Here is a 21209-nt window from a genome sequence, read left to right as displayed (position 1 = left end):
TCCTAAACCAAAAGTATTTACAGAAAAATTAGCTTAACCTCAACAAGGGTAAATATTTTAAATTAGCCTTCCAGACCAAAGACATTTATTTTTGCCAGGACATATAAGTCTTTTTGAGGTATATGACCTCAAAACATCTATATAAACAGGCTAATTATGTGATATATGTATCAGACACATTTGGCTTACATATATATATATATATATATATATATATATATATATCTTATATTTTTACTCATTGACATAAAGCTTTTCATAACAATTATATTTCTATAACAGGATAAATCTTATATAATATAATATATAAATGATATGTTCATGAAAATCACATAATATAGTCAATTGGCTTTTCTGAAATGCTAAACAGTAATAGGTGTTTCATAAAATAAAAGCTTTTAGAGTTTGGAAAACATGATATCTCCAAGTTAAATGGCTGCCTTTACCTCAGAACTTGCCAGTCTTTACATGTGCTAATGTGTGTTAAAGCTGAAAGTCTTTTCTTATCTTTTTTTTTTTTTTTTTTTTAATGAGTAGTCTCCTTAAAGTAGAGCTTTATGGAACACGTTTAGAAAATACTATTACATAAAATTTATAACTAGTACATTTTCTTTTAGTCTTAAAAATTAACTGCTATTTCCATGATGATCTCCTAAAGCTTTTAGAGCAAAAAATATGAATTAATACAGTTAGAGCATCACTTTCAAAGCCATTTACTGAACCATGGAAAGCTTGATTTTATTATTCACTTTCTTCCTATTTCCTGATTTCTCAGAACTCTACCAGCACATTTTCTTTACTATCAGGGGTCAAGTGAGGGTTTTCTTTTTCTTTCTTTCTTTTCTTTTTTTCTTTTTAAATCATATATGTTGGATGGTTCCCTTAACTCCTCAGATGAAGCAATATGTAAGATAATAGCATTAGTAGCTATTGAGAAGCTAGTGAATTGTACTCCAAGAGCAGCAGAAGTAAAATGAAATAAAACTGAGAGGACTCAAGTAACATAAACACCAAAAATAATCAAATTTATTTAGAGCTTTGTTCTTGTTAAACAGAGAATAGACATTCTTTACATCATCCATGAAACATTTAAAAACATTAACCTTGGATTTGATGACAAAAAAAAATTTAATAGATATCATAAAGCAAAAATCATATAGGCTATATTCATTAACTTTAAAAACATAAAATTTTGAAGTTATTATATATATGTATATATAAAAACATAAAATTTTGAAGTTATTATATATATATCTCCAAAAGAAATATGTTCACTACGGATTTTTCACCTCAGTGAATTTTTTAGGATGAAGACCAAATGTAACTAAAATCATAACCTACTTAGAAATGAACATTAAAGTTACCTTACATATTAAAATCTATATAACAGCCAAAAGGTAGTTCAAAGAAAATATATTACTCTCAATACATACATTTAAAAATAGACTAAAAAACAAATTAATTAAATATTCAAGTGAACATATTAAAAAATGAACAGAAATACTAATCAAGTCAAAATTAATAAAAGAAAACAAATATCTAACAAAAAATTAAAACCAAAGTCATTTAATTTGAAAAGACCAATATATTAACATTCATTAAACATAACTGAGTAAAAGAGAAACCATAATTTACATTAGTAATGAGAAAGGAGTCATAGCTATACATATAGTGAATATATTTAAGAAAACACTAGGTAAAACAATACTGATAGATTTTAAAATATAGATGAAATTAATATTATTCTAGGAAAATATAAATTATCAAACTGAAACAAAAACAAGTAGAAATATCAATAATGATAGAATATCATAAAAGAAAATTTTAAAATAATTCTAAAAAGCAGAAGCCTAAATATTTTGCAGGTGAATTTCGTCACGGAATATAAATATAAAACAAGGAAAACATTGAAGTATTTATAGTTCATTTTCTGAGGCTTTCATAACTTTGGTACACAAATCAGATGAGGAGGGAAATAAAACAAAGTTGGCTATTCTCATAAATGTAGATTTTAAAATCTCAAATAAAGTATTTGTACATCAATTGTGAAATTTAATAAAAATAATATTTCATTAGTCTAAGATTTTAATGTTTAATATTAGAAAATTAATATATTACCATATTTAGAAAATAAGGTAAACTATATAACAGACATAAAAACATTGATAAATTTCAACACCAATTCTGATTAAAATATAATAAAACAAATTAGTGATTAAAAATAGAATAATATTTTCTTAAGATGAAAAAATCTATTAGAAACCTATAGCAAACATGATACTAATAGAAAAACATTAGAATTCCCATTAAATCAGGACTGAAAGATGTATGCCATACATACACAACTTCTATGAAATTTTGTCTAAAACCAGATATTTTTGACAGTTGTATAAAGTATAAACATTAGTTATATTGGGACAATGGCTTTACCTTGGGCAACTATTTATACCTGGACTGTTCTGGGCAAACCAAGACATTGCCCCACTATTATTCAATATAGTATTGACATCCTAGTTAAAATTCTAAGTCAAGAAAAAGAAAGTAGATATTAACTTTTTAAAGAAAGAAATCAACTACTAGCAGATTCATTAGCCTATAGAATCTATGGCAATTAAGAAACAAAATATTATATTAATAATATAAAAAGACAAAAAAGGAAAAAATAACTAGTGATGAGCTGCATGACTTTGGGCAAACAATTTCTTGTCATGAGTTGTTCATGAGCATTGTAAAATCTGCTAAACTAGTAGGAGAAGTTAAAGACAAAAACAATAATTTTTTAATCATGAAAATCACAGCAAAGAATATACTTGACGAAGAGGTAGAAAAGGTTATAGGTGAGAGTGATCTCTTGGAACAATTCCCAAATAGATTTCCAAAGAACAAAAATTTAAAGGATCAGTAGGTGCTGACCAGATGGATCCAAGAGAGGAAAGCATCAAGCAAACAGAATATCCACTAGCTCAAAAAAGTGCATGGAGTGTTCTGGAAAGTACCATAGGTTTAATGTGACTAGAGCTCCTTGAGAGGATTACATGAGATAAAGTACATGAAGTGCACAGTGTCTGACACATAGAGTATGTTCATTCAATGCCTACTGCTTTAGTAGTGGTAGTTATTGTAGTAGTAATAGTAGCATTAGGTATTTAGATCTAATAAAATACTATATAAAACATAAAATGTGTATTTAGATCTAATAAAATACTATATAAAATATAAACACACGTAATAACACACCTATATAAAATTTATTATTGCTATTTTTATTAATGAGCATATATTCATCCTCTAACAATTGGAACACAAATAAATTCAACCAATCAGAACTCAGAAGGATTCTCATCACCTGTGGATCACACTCCATGCATACAATTGTTGTAACAAATATCAAAACTAAATGTGAGAGAGGTTTAAATAGACATTTATGAACAAATTAGATTAAAAGAAAAAGTGCATTAGTCAATTTCCCCCAGTTCAGTAATTAATAAAAATTAATAATAATTACAACAAAGAATGAGAGCAAATGTAACAAAGGCATGGCATTTGAATCAGGATATTTAAAATTGGCGGGGGGTGGGGGGAAGCAGCAGGACTTTTAAAGGAATACAAACTACATTGTGTGTGACTTTGATCAAGGGCCTCCTTCAGCTCTTGAGCTTCCTCCACCCAGATAAGCCCTCTTCTCTGGATCTTCTTTTTTTTCTATAAACTGAACCAGTGGTCTTCGATCACTGTTACCAAGATTTTCAAAGGTGTTCTAGGGCCTTCTTGACATTAAGACAATATAATCATCCATTTTAATTTCTCACTCTCTCTTTTTTTATTGCGGTAATAACTCTTAACATGAGAGCCAGCCACCCTCTTAAATTCTTTTTGAGTGTACAGTATTGTCAACCATTGACACAATTTTGTACAGCAGATATCTAGAATTTATTTATCTCATATAACTGAAACTTTATACCCACTGAATAGCAACTCCTCATTTTCCCTTAACCCCTGCCCTTGGCAACTACTATTTTACTCACTGCTTCTATGGGTTCGACTATTTTATATACCTCATATAAATGGAATCTTGCAGTATTTGTCCTTCTGTGGCTGACTTACCACATTTAGCATAATGTCCTCAAGGTTTATCCAGTTTGTTGCATATGACATGATTTCCTTCTCTTTTAGGCTACATAATACTCCATTATATTTATATAACATATTGTATTTTTACACTACATTTTCTTCATCCATTCATTCATTGATAGACATTAGATTTTTTCTACATCTTAGCTATTTTGAATGATTTAAAAGAATTAAATAATGGTCGTGTTGCCCAAGACCCTTCTAGAGAATTTTCTTTTAAAATTCTCTGCCTTTATTGGTGGAGCAGGGGAGTAAAGTGACAGGAGTGAGTGACCTCCATGCCAGGACTCAGGCTTGTCGGTGATGGAGAACTCGCTCAGGTAGTGGCTGATTATCTCTGGCTTGATTTCCATCTGGTTGAAGGAGCTGAGGTTGCCGCTGCTCACCGTGCTGCCTATCATCTCCAGCGAAATAATCGCATCCCATAGGTGCGCCTTCACTACCTGCGGCTTCTCGGTGGTCCACGCCTCCTTCTTGGCCTTGCGCAGGCGCTTCAGCGGGAGAGCGGCTTCCTCAGTGGAAGGGGTGCTGGATGGTTAGCCACCGTTGCCAGGCACTGAAGGGCTGCTTCGGCTGCTGCTCCTAGGACGAGTGCCCCAGCTGGTTGAGGTCCTCACCAAGGTAGGTGAACTTGCGGAAGGCCCGCTTCTTCTTCTCCACTTTTGCCATGTTGTCTGTTCTTCGGAAACCTTTTTATGTCATTGTTTCCATTGCGTGTATTACTAATATAAAAATAGTTAAAAAGAGAAAAAAAAAAAAATTCTCAGTTCTCCAATAGCTCTCATTGCCCGACCCCTTGCACACACAACTCCTGACCCATTTCCTCAGGGCAAGTTCAAACCTAAACCTATCTATTGCCAGTGTCGCAGAAAACAACCAGTGCCAGGGATGCAGAGGAAGGGAGTTGGAAGAGGGCAGCATTACTGTTCCACTCAAAGGTAGGCCAGGTGGCACTTCACAGAATTCAAAAGAAAGGGCTGGTGGCCTCACAATGACTATTCTAAAATGCGCTGGAGAGGACATGGGTAGGCCCATCAGAGGCCTTATAAGACCTCACAGACCTGTGTCAAACCCAGAATAACCGACACCTGGAGAAGAATGGAGACGACCAGGGAGTCAGCCTTGTGGAAAGTTTCACAATTTTCCCGTGTTGGGAGATGGAGAATGTCTCGGCACAAAGAGCCGCTCTCATTATGGCAGAAAAATTTAGTTCTAGTGTTGGGAAGTCACAGACTCTTAAAAAGGCTACGAGGGGATGAACAGCTGATAAGAATGACATGAGTGGGTTCGTGATACCTTCATTCAGGCTGTTAAAACTTTTATTAGGCACCGAGTTGCTTTTTACTATTTTCCACCTTAATATTGGTTTAAACATAAAGATGTCAGGTTTAATTTAGAAAAAATTATGAACGTTATAAATATAAGCAATTTGATTTTTAAATTCTAAATATACTTCCTAATATCAGGTCATGAAAGCAAGTTGTTTTTGCCATACATAACATCGGCATCATTTCAACCTACCTTTAAATTAAGCATGACATAATTTCAAATCTTATTTTGTCTTCAAAACATGATTTTTCTTCAAAATATAATTCAAGTACATTTTAAAAAGACTTTCAATAAATGGAAAAGAATTGAAATTTGTCTATATGTAATTCATTCAAACAGCAAATAATGAGTGTCTGCTATGTGCCAAGGGACTTTTCTAGATTCTGGGGATTGAGCAACGAACAAAACAAAAATAATTGTTTGTATGGACCTTACTTTTTATTATGTGTATGAATTTGTGTGTTGGCAGAAGAGACAAAACAAACAAAAACAAAAAATGCAGGGTCTAGTGTATATAAGAAAATAAATGCTGTGGACAAAAATAAAGCAGGTAAAGGGGGCAGAAATTCAAGAAATGGGAGTAATTTTAAATAAGCTCATCAAGAAAGATTTTATTTTTAGGTATATCTGAGAAAAGACTTGAAGGAAGTACAGAAGCAAATCGTGAAATTATCTGGGGAAAGTATATGCCAGGCAGAAGAAATAGTGAGTTCAAAGGCCCTGAGGAAGGAGTAAGCCTGAAAATTTTAGGAACTGCAGCAAGTCTAGTATGGCTGAAGAAGACTGATCCTGCAGTAGGGTAGTAGGAACTGATGTCAGTAAGCCCAGAGTTAACTCATTTAGAGCCTTGTAAGCCATTATAAGGAGGTTGATTTTTACTCTGAGGGTTTCGAGCAGAAGAATGATGTTATGATTTATTTTAAGAAGGCCAGTCTGAAAGTCCTGGAATAAATTGTTAGGAGGCAAAATTAAAAACAGAGAGACTGGTAAGAAGCTATTGCAATTAACAGACCAGAAAATAATTGTGACTTACAGACTATGGTGGGGCAATGAGAAGTGGTTATGTACACCATACACACACAATCACGTGTGTTAGACTCATCAAGATTTGCCGATGGACTGGATGTAGGCTGTTAAAGAGGAGGTGAGAATGACTCCAGGGTTTTTTGACCAGGATGGAGCTGCCCATAACTGAGTTAGGAAAGGCCGTAGTTGGAGCAGATGTTGGAGGGAGGATCAGGACGTGGTGAATTTGAGATGTCCGTTAGGGACAGTGGTTGAGTATTAGAGTTTAGAGCTCAGGGAAGAAGTCTAGGCTGGAGCTATAAAATATATCAATTACTGAAGGTAATTTAACAGAAATTCTATTATATGTTATGTGATTATTATATAATATATAAAGATCAAAAATAAATTATATAACTTAAACTTCTTTATCATTTACTACTTAAAATTATGAGTTTTTTAATTCAAAGAGGGGTGTCATGAAATTACATAATCACTGTGTAAGGGGTCCACGAATCAAAGATTGAAAAATATATTTCTCTAATATATTTCTGTATTATTTCTATGGTTAATTTTAGCTTAAAATCATTGAACTTTATAATATGGGTAAAAACTTTAAATTGTATCTACCTCAGCAATATTTCATGAGTAGGAAAGAGAACATCTGTGTGATAGATGAGCCAGGCCTGACTAATAAGTATTTTAATCTAAGCTCTGACCTAAAGGCAAAATCCAGTCAGTTTCACTTATACTGTTGCGTCAAACAGCCCTCTGTAACTTGAGTCCTCTGAATAATTATTAAACAAACTATTCATTGGTACAACATTCTCTGGACTTTTTTTTAAAAGCTATGCAACTGGTTAACAGAAGATCTGGCATTAAAAATCATCTCTGATTCCGAGATCCATCAGCCATTTCAACACTTTTTATGAGACTTGACCCTGATGCTTCCCTCCAGAGTAGCTCACACCTGAGTCCAGGGCCTTGTTCCGAGCCTATGCAAGAAACAGTATCTTAAGGAGAAGAGCAAGCATAAAGCGTCTGGTGCTCACTTGACATAGGACAGAGCAAAACGATGCTATTTCATCCAGCAGAACAGAGCACCTTACTCTGGGACAAGCTGTCACCTGAAGAATCAGGGCCACTGCAACCCTAAGACACACCCAAATCAGTTGTGGGATTGTGGTAGTGTGGGAAAGTTTCCTAGAGAAAGTGATGCTGGAGGTAGGACTGGAAGGACTACTAGGCACAGGATATTCTTGACAAAGGAAAAATAGCATGTGCAAATGCACAAATGTGAAGTCAGCTATCTTTGATAAATATGAAGGGATTTGGTAATACTCAAGTATAAGATTCTTATGAAGAAGTGTCATAAATAGGGTTTTAGCTATAAAACACGATTGTGATAGAAGAGAAAACAATAGAAAGCAATGGGGAAGGCAAGATAGGGCAGATGGGTCCATTAGGAGGCAATCTACTGAAAAATAATGAAAGCAGAAACTGCAGGTGGTGAAGAAAGGGTGATTTTAGGAAACCTTAGGAAAGAGAATTGATATTAATTAGCAGTTGTCTTCATGAAGTGAGTGAAATGGAGAGGCTGAGGATGACACTCAGGTGTCTGGTGTGGTGATTAATAGAAAGTAGCATCAATCACTGAGTCAGACAACGCATTAGGAAGAGCAAGTCTGAGAAGAAGAGTTCTGTTTTGGAGTTGACATGACTGTGAAACTATAGTAACATGTCCAGTAAGTAGTTGATAATGAGGTAGGTAGAGCTCAGGAAACAGGTGGCCAACTGAAAAAAAGGTGACTGAAAAGGTTAATGAAGGAACTATTTACAAAGGTATGAGGCAACTAACTAGGAATTGGCAAGGACTGAAGGTGCAAGAGGAGAAAGGATTTACTGAAGGGGTAAGAGCTGCAGCTGAAGGAGAGGGCCACTTGAAAGGCACTGTGGTCTTTGAGAGCTGGGAAATGCCACATCTTCAAACAGCCCACATCTCAGATGGGCTGCCTAGGACTACGAAAGTTAACTGTATGAGATACACTGAGGAAGAGGGTAGTCAGCCAACTACAATAGCTTGTCCATTGCATCAGCATAGGAAGACTGCCTCATTGACAACACTTTAATTTATTCTTAGGTTAATACAGTGTTACATTTCTAAGTAACACTGACAACTATTTATCTGTATAATCCTAATTGCCTGATAACCAGTGCAATTAGTTACACCTGGGAATCATTAAAATTAGGACTATAGAGATCACCTACTAAAGTATACTATACCATCTCTGGATGTGCATATATCTAGTAACTAACACTGTGAACGGATACATAGAACTAGAGAATAAACACAACTATAAGGCATTCATTTTATATGAAAACAATCACACATATACTACAGGATAGAATGCAAATAAATCCATGTGCATTTTAAAGAATAAAACAGAAGATGTGAAGTAATTTCATGTGTTTACGTTCCTCTTCCAGGAGGAAAAATTAGAGAAGCTTCATTTCCAATTCTGTCATTGGTCTTAATATTGGAATTCACAAATCAAAGTCTGTCATTTAAAGTTTATGACCTTGGGCAAATTATTAGAATTCTCAGATTTGGATTTCTCATTGGTCTTGTGATGAAAAGATGAAATTAGATGAAGTAATTTGTGTTAAATAATTGGCGTACTGCTTGGAAACACAGTATCTAAATATATATTCTTCATTCTTATCTTTTCTTCCACTAGATATGAGGTTGCTAAGAGTGTTGCTGATTTGTCCAGTGCCACAATTAGTTCATGAAAGAGTCAGAACCAGGAAATGGAAAGATTGAGCATCTGCTATGTGTCTGTAACTGGACATGGAACATTTGTAATGCCATTTAATCCAAACAAAACCCTTGTGAATTAGGTTGGAACCCATTTACTGGCTGTAATCCCAGTGACTTTCTCCCGTAGCACTATGCTTCTCTGTTTGGACCCTCTGTTTGCTCAACGTGTAATTATTAGCTTCTAAACAGCCCATACACATCAAATTTGCCCTCTTGCTGTGCCTCTTTCCTGCTTACCATGACAGGTGGCTTGAAAATCATAAATCGATGGGATTCTGGAGAGGCAAAACTGAGCAGCTAACAGGCCAAGGTCAGGAAGTCACCCAGATTCAAATGAGTTTAGAAAACTAGGATCAGACTTGAAAATCGTTCTTCTTTCCAGCTTATTTCCTAGAAAGAATAATTTAGGATGGTCTCAAATTAATTCTTACTTTTTAAAAAAATAAATATCACATGCTTATACAGTTGCCAACTTGGAAAACGCTAGCAGCAAAGGAGTGAGACATGGTATATAGCAGCATTTCCCTCAGCATTCTTCAGAGATGAGTCTAACACATTTCCAGCTCAGAAGCACTGGCCAAGGGATGGTAGGTACAGTTAACATCATCCATTTGTGGACAATGCGCTAACTATTCATTCTGCCAATAAGTGGACAAGGCTGCATGAGATAGCATCTTTATATTAAGGGAAATGGTCCTCTTTCAAGATTATTACATTGTACCCCTTCTTGCCCTACCAAGGACCACTTTGATTAATTTAACTCACTTTTACCAGCACATCCTCTGCTGCTCAGGAAGAACATGCAAAGTATCCAGAGGGACATAGAGAGTGCTGAGAAATATGCAATTACCTGAGTGAGGCAGACAACTCAATATAAATTCACTTTGCCACACGTCTGTCCTTGACTGAAACAGCAAATTGCGTCTGGACAGAGAATGGGCAGAGAGGAAGAAGAGAGAAATGAGAAAGCTTAACAAGTTTGTATTTTTATTTTAGGGTTTTCATTTAGGGCATGAATTTGAGCCAGAATTCTTGGCAAGTGAAAGAAATAGAGGCTGGCCCAGGTTTTTCAGAGCACCAAGTGTGTCAGGTTTTCTACAAAGCAATGGAATTAAAATGTCTTCCCCTCTACTAACACTCTCCAGCTCTACTTACTAAGTCTCAGAATTCTCATCAGTAAGACATCCTCCTTTGTGGGATTAATGATGGCTAAAACAAACAAAAAATGTGATCAATGCCATTTATGAATTGTTATTATTAATTTTAATAATAAGTTCCATTCGAAATAAGATTTATATTAGCTTTGACAGAAACATGATCAAACAGCTAATATGCTAGAGTGCTAAAACTTGAACTAGGTCTTCTAACTTCTGGTCTTGATGGAAGGGCTACCTCCAAGACACCCTGTTGCTTTCTCCTTTTAATTGAGCTCTGCTACATCTCAGCAATTTGCAAAAGAACTTGCCACTTTCGGGTCACAAATGTGTAGGGCTAAGTGTGTCAGTTTCTTAGAGAAGCACAATCATGCTGTTAATCATTCCTCTCAGGGTTTTCCCCTCGTGTCTGTATCACCCCCAGTGTGGCATTTGCTGTCAGCTGCTTTGGTTATATAAGTTGGAGTATAAGAAAACTGTGTGAAAGCAGAAATACATTTAGAATGAATAAATACTAGATAAACAGCAAATTAAAAGGCAAACAGACTGTGACCTGGATTTGGGTCCAATAGACCTGGGTTAAAATTTGAATCCCATTACCAACTAACTGTGAGATTGTGGGCCGATTTATTTAATTTCCCTGAGCCACGATTTTATTTTCTATGAAATAGAGATGACAGCTCCAAGTCTATCTCAGTGTTGTTTTGATGAATGCCCTTGTAATGATAAAGAACTATAAAATGATTAGCTGTTACACTAATCATTAAAATACTAAAATGTTTCTGCTCAATCTGCTATCAACTCCGTTCTTCTAATTACTCAGTCAAAAACTATACCCTTTATTCCTGTTTTTCCTCCTTTTCTCTTTCATAACTTCATAACTTCAGAACATTTGATCTACATTCAAAATAACACAGAATTGTAACACTTCACACCACTCTTTACCACTTGTTTCAAGATACCACCATCTCTTGTCTAGATTTCAGTAATAATTTTCTAAGAAGTCTCTACTTCCACCTTTGCCTTCCTGCCATTCCAACCCCAAGATATTTTCAACATAATAGCCAGAGTGATTTCTTTAAAATAAAGTCAGCTCATGACACTTCTTTGCTTAAAACCTTACAAGATCTTCTTTATTACTTAGAATTAAAACTAAAACTCTTCAAGTAGCCTTCAGGGTCTTTTTATTTCTTTAAGGATGTCTTGCTAATGAATCAGAACATATACGTCAACATAGTTCTTAGTCTCTGGAGACTGAGAGACAGTGAAACCAGCTTTAACCTCCCACAGGGCTTGGCCTGCTCTCAAGTCAATTCCCAATCTGTTGTTATTCCCTTGCTAGTTTATAAGACACGGCTTTGGATCAGGCTCCCAAAGTTCTAGAAACAACCTTTCAACATAGGCAGCATGAGGAACCCACATGGAGTCCTCCAAAACTCAGAGGAATCACCTTGCAACAAGTCAACAAAAGGAACAGGGTTGGCTCTCATCTAAGCCCAAAAGAGACTATATTACAATGTCAGACCTCTGTGTCTGGGTGCATGGTGTGCCATTTGCCTGGACTGCTGTTTCTCATCTGTCACTTGTCAAAATCCCACCCCACTAGTCAAGACTCAATTCAGATGTCACTGCCTTCCTGGATCCTTACCTAATCCACCCAGCCAAGAGTGGTTGTTCCTTCTGCCTCACCATTTCTCCTTCTAGTTTAACCTGTAAATCATTTTCTGCATCTTAATCCACTGACTATGTCTGAAAAATACTAATAAATTGTTACTTCCTCGTAACAGTGTCTCATAACATTAATTCTCAAGGCAAGTAGGAAAAGGTCCTTCAGAATTTTTGGAGTGGGAGTTAAAGGGGGATGGGGGAGGATGACACTTCCCTGCAGTGTAAAATATCCTCCTAGAGGGATTTATACTTTCCCTTCCCCACCTGCCTCCTCCTACTTCTCACTTCAATGTGTTAACTGTTTCAGAATATTGAAAGGTGTAGACTAGACCACTGATTCCCAAAAAGCAGGTAAGGGAGAGCTGTTCAGCAGAATCATCTGGGAGAAATTTTAAATATATAGATTCCTGAGCTACTTCCTTAGAACTACAGTTTAAGTGAATCTGGGCCAGGACCTAGGTATAAGATTCAGCATCAGATCATCAGCTGAGCTTAGCAATAACTGGCTTGGAATCTAATTTTAATAAGTTTTTAATAGAAGATGGTGACTACAGATGATAGGGGGAAAATAAATAAAAGGAAAACAGATATAGAAAGTCATCAGTATGATGCCAGCCAACATGGCACAAGAGAGAAGGTAACCTAGCTAGAGGATATGATCTTCCAATTTAAGCTCATTTTATTTTCTTTGTCTTGCCATTTTATGTACTAATAACTCTCAAATAAAAAGTTGGTTTAGGCTTAGGATACCCCCAGGAAATGAATATGTGGGCCAAAGATTATGGTGTCTTTTCCTTTGAAATTATATATCTCAGTGTAAATTAGCATGTTCTAAGAGACACATCCATTATCATTATGTTAACAAAATCAGATTTCTGAATCTGCAAAACTCCAGGCTTTGGGAGAGAGGACCAAGCAGAGGTTTACCCCATTAATAAAACCCATACTCAGTAGCTGGTGGAAACCATTGAATACCTCACTACTTTTTACTCAGTATATCATTAATACATGAGAAATGAAATCATTGAATACCCCACTACCCTTTACTCATTAATATGTCATTAATACATGGGAAATTAAAAATAGGGAAGATCTGAATACCTAGATCAGGTTTTGACTCTGTGACTGATTTGCTTTGTAGTATTGATCAATAGTACCACCTATATGCTGTACTTCTGTGTCTGTAGGCATTGATCATCCTTGGCATCTTATGTGTATCATATTGTTTAATTAATCCACCAACCCTGAAAAAGAGTTAATCATGTGGCAGATACTATAGATTCCTACACAGTCACAGGACTCTCCTTTGTCCTTAAAAAGAGTGTCCCAATTTTATTCCATGTTCTTGATGCATAGAATGTATACACAATGACTGGAGTTCTAACAGTTGTCTTGAACTCTAAGGTAACTCTAAGGTGAAATCCACTTGCTAAGAATGCAGAATAAAGATAGCCTGGGTTCCCGAGGATACTAGAAGATACTGCATATTCCCTGCATGGTCTCCCTCTGTAGTTCTTTTATATAAGAAATAAATCACTGTAATTTTCTGTTTTCTTTATATGTTACAAGTGTAATCCAGAACTGAATTCTCATTTTATATTGAGGAAACCAGGTACAGAGAGATTAAATAATTTACCTGAGAATTACCTTAAGTAAATTAAGTAAATTACCTTAAGTAATCACATAGCTAGTGAGAACTGAGCAGAAATGCTTCACCTGGCAATATGATTCTAAAGCCAAAGTTCTATGCTATATGACCTCCAGGAAAGATATTTTACTTTTATGTTTGGTATAAATGAGGCAAACTAGTATCTATTGGCATCATCATCATCGTGTCAGGAATTGTCACATATACATATCCTTTAAGCTTGGTTTCTCTGTGTCTAAAAGTTAGGTGATTTAAATAAATTCTCACTTTTTTCCTACTCTATAAACCAAAACCACAGACCTTTTCCTACAGTCTAACAGAGAACACTTGCCAATCTCTATCCAAGGGTTGGCTGAGGTCTTTCCTCCCAGTCAAGCATCTCTACAGGAGAAAATCATCTCTTCATCTTTGATAAATACTCATACATGGGATTCAAACAAGGCAAACTTGTTCTTGTCCTCTGCTTCCTTTTTAAAGTTTCTCACATATGGTGGAAGTTGACTTAGAACCTTAAGACTCATTAGAAACAGGATTAAAGAAATAAAAGTAAATAGCTCTCTTGCCAGAGGAAAGAGATGAAAAAAAGAGAAAGGCTCATTCTCCAAAGCAGCAACTCCACATTGCAAGGTTAAATAAAGAAGAAACACACACACAATACGGAAAAGTAGAGCAAGTAAAAATTGAATATGGAGAATTTTGAAAACACCATACATCCCTCTATATTTAAGCACAATTGAAGCGTTGAGTGGAAAAATACAAAAACACATAGAAAATGAAGCTTTTAAAAAAATGAGAAAAATGATTAATCTTAGGATAAAGGATTTTCTGAGCATAGAAGGAAGGAAGAGGTCACAAAGGAAAAAAATCAATAGATTTGATTATTTAAAAAATTGAAAGAAATGTAAATGACAATAGGAACAAGTTGAATTTTATGAGAAAAGAATCGCACATTATAATGAGAAATTATTTCTAACACATTAACAAACATATTTAATTAGGCAAAAGTCAATTAAACTTGCATCTTCATACAATGATGGTAAGGAAATAAAATACACAGCTTCTCTAAAAAAAATTTTGGACTGACTACTTATCTAAGAATTCAGACCAAAATTTATATGCAAACAGTTTCATATTTTCAAATATTTTATTAAGTGTGACCTTTGACTCTTTTCTTGAAATAAAAGCCACTCTTAAATTATGAATATTTACTTCGACTGAAAATGTTTAACAATATACACAACAGGCTCCCTAGACTTACAGAAATGATTTGCTAAGGCTAGATTTATCAGAAGCAGCATGAGTTTTCCAAGGGAACTTCCTGAAAGTGCTCTAAAATCCTGTAGAATGTGAATACTCCAGTGTGATGGGTAGGAGCGGAATCTCATTCATTCATTCACCTGTCCATTTAGCAAATGGTTTTTGATTATTATGTGTGAAGTATGGTGCTAGGCACTAAGGATGCAATGGTGAACACAAAATATCTGCAGTTGCCACATTCATGGGGCCATCTAGTCCAGTGATACAGGTAAATTAATCATTACACAAACCAATAGGAAAATTGCAACTGTAGAGATATATGCCTTGAATGAGGTTATATGGTACTCAGAGAATGGGTAATCGGGGAATGAGGCAACAACAAACTTATTGTGAGTGTAATAGGGAATTTTTCATTCACAAATTTGACAGTCATGATTTCAACTATTTTGTGATGTACTTGATATTGTGATATTAAACTAGCGAATGAGCCCTCTTCACTGTGGCTTTTTTGTTTTCTCATCAAGACTTCGGGAATTTGTGAAAAATCTCTAAATTCATCCCTTACAAATCACAAGGGTCTTTCCTACAGTGAGAATTTCCCCTAGGATTGGAATTGTCTGAATTCACTCTCTTTAACCGCTATGAAATCAGGATCTATTTTATTCACAGCTGTATCCACTGTACCTAGTGCTATAATAGGTACCATATAATAGGTGCCTAATACCTATTTCTTTAGTGATTGAACTATTGAGATGGCTGGTTTAGAAGAGCCATAAGGAGGCTCTAAATAGGAGACTTGTAACCCTGTCTGCTTGTCAGAATCAGCTAGTGATCTTAAAAAAAAAAAAAGAAAGAAACTGTGTGCACTACTCATTTGAGGACTTGTTACAGAACCCAGGTAATTCTGATGCAGTCTATTGGAAATCTGCATAAAAGAATATTTTGGACCATTTAAGTATTACTGCATATTTTTCTCTCTCTCTCTCTTTTTTAACTCACCTAGGCACTGTGAGGAAACTGATGAAATACCATTAAATATAACACTAATAATATAACAAGGTAGAGAAGTACCCCCATAACAATGTCCAGAAAACAAAATAGAAAAGAATATATTTGTTTACAAGAAAGGCTAGGTATAATTTATTCTTCAAAAATTGAGAGATAGTTATTGTCAAACTCTACATGCCATTTATTTCTACAATAGTCAAGTCATCAAGTATATGTTGAGTGCCAGTGAGGTTTCCTCCCTATGCTAGGAGTGGGAAATCTGATTTTATAAGATTTGTGCCTTGCATCCTGGAGATTTTAGATGGGGATGTGGATACTTATGCAAACACAAGACTGAAAAACTAAGTTATGAGGAGAAGGAAGAACATGAATAAAAATTCTTTGAGCATTAGTTATAATGAGCTTTGATGATGTTGGGTGACCTACAATTATCTAATGGTTTGATTATCATCTTAAAGATGAAGAAACTGAACTTTAAAAATGGAATGGATCACAAGACTGTTTCATTCCTAAGTCTATGTTCTTTCCTCAAGTAAACATATAACTGGCATAACACCCAGGTTTTCATTGGGACAGTTACAATTTATGTCTCTTTTTCCAGTGTAATTTTTGATAGCATTCACTTTCACTCTCAGCAGTATCCCAATTTAGGGGATAATTATGTGATCTGTCTACATAAGTAAACTATAGTTGTCTAAGATGGACGAGTTTTGGTGGACCTCCGTGAGATGGATTTTGGAGTCAAGCAAACATTCAAATCCCTGCTCTTCCACTTGGTAGCACTACCATGTGTTAGATAAGTTACTTACACTGGAATCTGGGCCAGTTACTTCACCTCCCTAATATTCATTTTCATTAGCTGTAAAATTAAAATAATGTGCCTTCCTCATATGGCTGGGGTGGGTATCCATAATACAAGAAGAATGTTTGCATGGCACAAAATAAAGAATAGATAAATACAATGATTTCTCCACAAGGCATACACAAGGGCAGTTTACCAACTGTCTCTTCTCTTAAATAATAGGATGAGGCCCATACCCATGGAAAGGACAAAGATAATAGTTCCCACATGACATACTTGATGCTTCATGGGAAATCACATTTACTTCAAATCACTGTTTTGTTTCACATGTCTGGGTTATGGTTTCTGTCCAGAGAACTGAAGGTGACACATGCACAAGGCCTTCTCTTTTTATTTAGTAGAAAATAATAGTTTAAACTGTCCGATGTTTGCCTCTTTATAGCTTTCTTTTGTGATTTTTTTGGGGGGCATTAAAAAAATAAAATCCCTCAGTTATAGCCTTTAAGTAACATGTCAGTTCACATTACCTAAGAGATGTCTACTTATGTGATGTCTGTAACTTTTGCAGCCTACCAGTGAACAAATAAAAGCCAGAAAAAGGAGGGGATGTGCTAGAGACTTGTTTTTCTCTTCATACGTTCCATCTAAATGATTGTCATTTTAGATATTACTGAATGTGGCATATGAAAAATGTGTCACCTTGGGTTTCAGCCTTCTATACTCTTTACCTCTCCCATCAGCCTTTTTGCTGATCTGATTTTTAATCCTATTCTACCCTAAATGCTTAGTCTTGAGGTAATAATTGAAATTACTATAATCTCAATTTCATGCCAGTCAAAGTTTAAGGAATAGGCGTGGGACATAAATTAAGCCAATGAGATCCACAAACATCTTTCCATATACTACCTACTTCCCTGTTATCACTCTCTATCTCTTTATCCATTAAATGCAGAATAGTAGCTAATAGTTATTGAGCATTTCCAGTCCCAGACACTATTCTGAAAGCATTATAGTTATCTCATTTTCTCCTCAAAATGGTACTGGTGAGATCAATACTGTTTCCATCCTCCTTTTATAGATGAGGAAAATGACACTAGAGTTTTTAACAAGGGTCACACAGCTAGTGTGGTAATTGAATTCAGGTATTTCAGTCTAGCTTATAGTATAAGAGTCCGTGCTCTTGTTCACTGGTCAGCATTTCATTGCCATGGTTTAGGTTTGTCTCACAGAATACTCCTCCTCTCCAAAGGACTAACTAACTAGCCAGTTCTCAGGAAGGGCTGAAACAAATTTGGGAAAACTGGTGGTAAATGAAGTAATATTCATCTTTTATCTCTCATCTATGTTTCAGTAGCTATGTGGTAGAATATGTTGATGCTGGAGAAACATGGCTCCCCATAGTTCTCACATTTACATGGCTTGAGTTCTCTCCCAATTTTGTTTTGTTATTTTTATTCTTCCTTTCTTTCTAGATTCCAAATTTCTAGCAAAGGAATTCTAACTGAACTGTGATTACATGACCAACCCTGGTCCAGTCATTGAAGGCCAGGGTACCCAGTAGTCATCAAACATCCCTGGACTTGAAAATTTAAAGGCCTGAATTTAGGTCTGTGTTTTACAACTACCATTAACAAGTCTTGATCTCCTCAAAAATAAAGTGTCTATAATTATCCTTGCCCAGCTTACCTCACAGGGTGATTCTGAGGACCAAATAGAATAAACTCCTCCTCCTCTTTGTATAGCAAAGACTAATAAAGTGCTTATTATGCACAAGCACTATTTTAAGTGCTTTACATATTATTGACCTTCTCTCTCTCATTGACTCTATAAATTAGACTCTAGAGGCTAATTTATACCCATTTCGCCAATGGAGAAACTGAAAAACAGAGAAGATAAGAAAAATGTACCCAAGCTCATATAGCTATAAGCATCAGATCAGAGAACATAGCTTTTGAATTCATGTTCTCAACAACTCCTAATATGAATGTGAAAACACCTAGTAATCTACAAAGCACTGTCCGAAAGTGGTTATTATTATTATTATTATTATTATTATTATTATGCATCTTAAAACCAGAAAACAGTGTTATGGTCAGAGGATCAAACAAAATATCAAATAACATATGATTGAGTGTTTGGACCTTTGTTTATACAAGATTTTGGTACTCTGGTTTTGTCTAATTTCAGTAGTTGTAAGAAAGATACATATTCAGTTCTGGCTCATTTTCCCATGTGAGTCTTTTGGAAAACAGTTTGGCTTTTGTGACAAATATTTTGATGCTTCCATCAGAAATTAATACTGTGGGTTTATTCGGTTTCATGAATCATAAAATTTGTATAATTTACTGCTGCTCTGGGACATCAGTTTCTCTCAGTTCTAATTCCAGACTAAAGTCCCTTGGCAAAAGAAAAGCTTGGGAAAAAATGGTGAGAATGACTGAGTCAAGGAACAAAGAGCCAAAGGATCTAGCAGAGAGCCAGGAAGTGGTGCAGAATCTTGTTCATTTCTCAAAGGAGCATGTTCTCACGAAAAAGACTAAGCATGACTTTTTTTTATTTATAGGAGAGTTACCAAACTAAGAGAAAAGGGAGGAGGATGTTGTCAGAGTACAGCGGGGCTTGCAGACTGACGTATAAGACCTGTAGTATGGCTGGGTACCCTGGAAGCTGGTGCTGGAGATCTGAGAAGAGAGCAAAAGTCTCCCCTAGAAAGCCCACCATTAATGTAACTCAGTGATTGTGTGTGCAGCATTTTTGCCTCTTTTCTGCTTTCATTTAATTCAGTTTATCAGTATATATGAACCAAACTTAAGCTACAGCTTATCTTTTTGCAGCAGTTTGGAAGGCCATACTTTGATTCAGGTGTTCACCCTGGTCAAATAAGCTACGTTCCAAGGGGATATTCAAGGTGTGCACAGTGTTCACTCAGCTAAAACTGTGGGCAACAGATATTCTATTAGGAGAGATTGTATCTGGGCTACACTATCCAGTACAGTTCACTTATACTGACTAATCTGTGGATTTATGTAAGTGATATAAAACATTACAAGGCTGGTAAAATTTTTGCACAAAATCTGAGCTCTCTTTTCAAAAGATCAGACTATGTTAAGAAATTAATAAAACAGAATTAAAAGAGAAATTGGCATCTAATAAAACACTTTGTGCTGCAGTAAAGATAGCCTGTGCCATAAAGAACTCAAGACAAAAATGAAGCCAAATGAACAGAGTGGGAAGAGAGGGTTTCCTAGAGAAGCTTGGGCCTGACCTGGGCCTGGAAGAATTGTTGGGTTTGGACATGGATGGGTAAAGGCCATTCTATGTAGGAATGAATGGGAAAAGAGAGGTTTCTTTGATTTGTAGACTCATTTATGCAATAAGTAAATTGAACTTCTCTTATGTGGCAAATCCTGTTGCCGGGGTTTGCAGATATCAATGGGTACTGCGTAAGTTCTTGATGAATGGAATGATAGAGAGTCTATATAAATAGAGAGGTATTAGAGAACAGTAGAAGAAGAAAAATTGAAATGAGGCCATGATGTAGAGAGACTTGAAAGCCAGATGATGGACTTTTAGGAAACAAAACTATTAAAGGTGCTCAAATTCAGAAATATCATGATGAAATTGGCATTTAAAGAGGATGGATGGAGCTGAGATGTACATCCAGGAGGCAGAGAAGCCAGCCAAGAGAAAATGGCCACAGACTATATGTGAATTATTGAGGACCTCCTCCAGTTGTTGGCAGAGAACAGAAAACTGACATGAATGATGTTCGAAAATAAGAGATGTAAAGTGTAGCATAGAGAATATAGTCAATAATAATGTAATAACTATGTGTGAAGCCAAGTAAGGTTACTAGACTTATTAGGGGAATCACTTTGTAAATTATATAAATGTCTAACCACTATGCTGTACACCTGAAACTAATATAATATTGACTGTCAACTGTAATTAAAAAAAAATTTTAAATGAATTGTTTTTTAAAAATAAAGAAGACAGGAGAGGATAAATCAGTGATTCTTCCGAGGTCTTCATGCCATAACTAGAAGTGATAGGTTAGAAATGGAGGAATTGGGAAGAAGAATGTATTGGAGTATGTTCCTAAATGTGATGTGCTTACGACAGTAAGTAATAAACACTTAAAGTTTCAATTGTAACCATTTATGTCATGGTCAGGGCATTTCTTTTCTTGTTCCTTTCTGTTTTTTCCTGACTCATTTCTGGTACATGATTTCCAGTGGATACAGAGAAAAGAAACAGGTCTAACATCAGGCTTCTTCACTTTGTTAGTGAATGACAAGACTGCACTTTGAAGTCATTGTTAAGAAGATGGCTGTCCCAAAATTTAAAAGTAGCCCTACGTGACTTGGAACCGCTGGCTGTTTCCCC

General features: G+C 35.5%; 1 pseudogene; it reads right to left on the bottom strand.

Annotated features, from left to right (window-relative positions):
• Window positions 1-4301: 4301 nt before the first annotated feature.
• LOC120590543 (40S ribosomal protein S15-like) lies at window positions 4302-4800 on the bottom strand (annotated as a pseudogene).
• Window positions 4801-21209: the final 16409 nt, after the last annotated feature.

This window comes from Pteropus medius, unplaced genomic scaffold (genome assembly GCF_902729225.1).
Source record: "Pteropus medius unplaced genomic scaffold, Ma_sr-lr_union100, whole genome shotgun sequence".
NCBI lineage: Eukaryota > Metazoa > Chordata > Mammalia > Chiroptera > Pteropodidae > Pteropus > Pteropus medius.
This window is presented reverse-complemented; position numbering and strand designations above follow the sequence as displayed.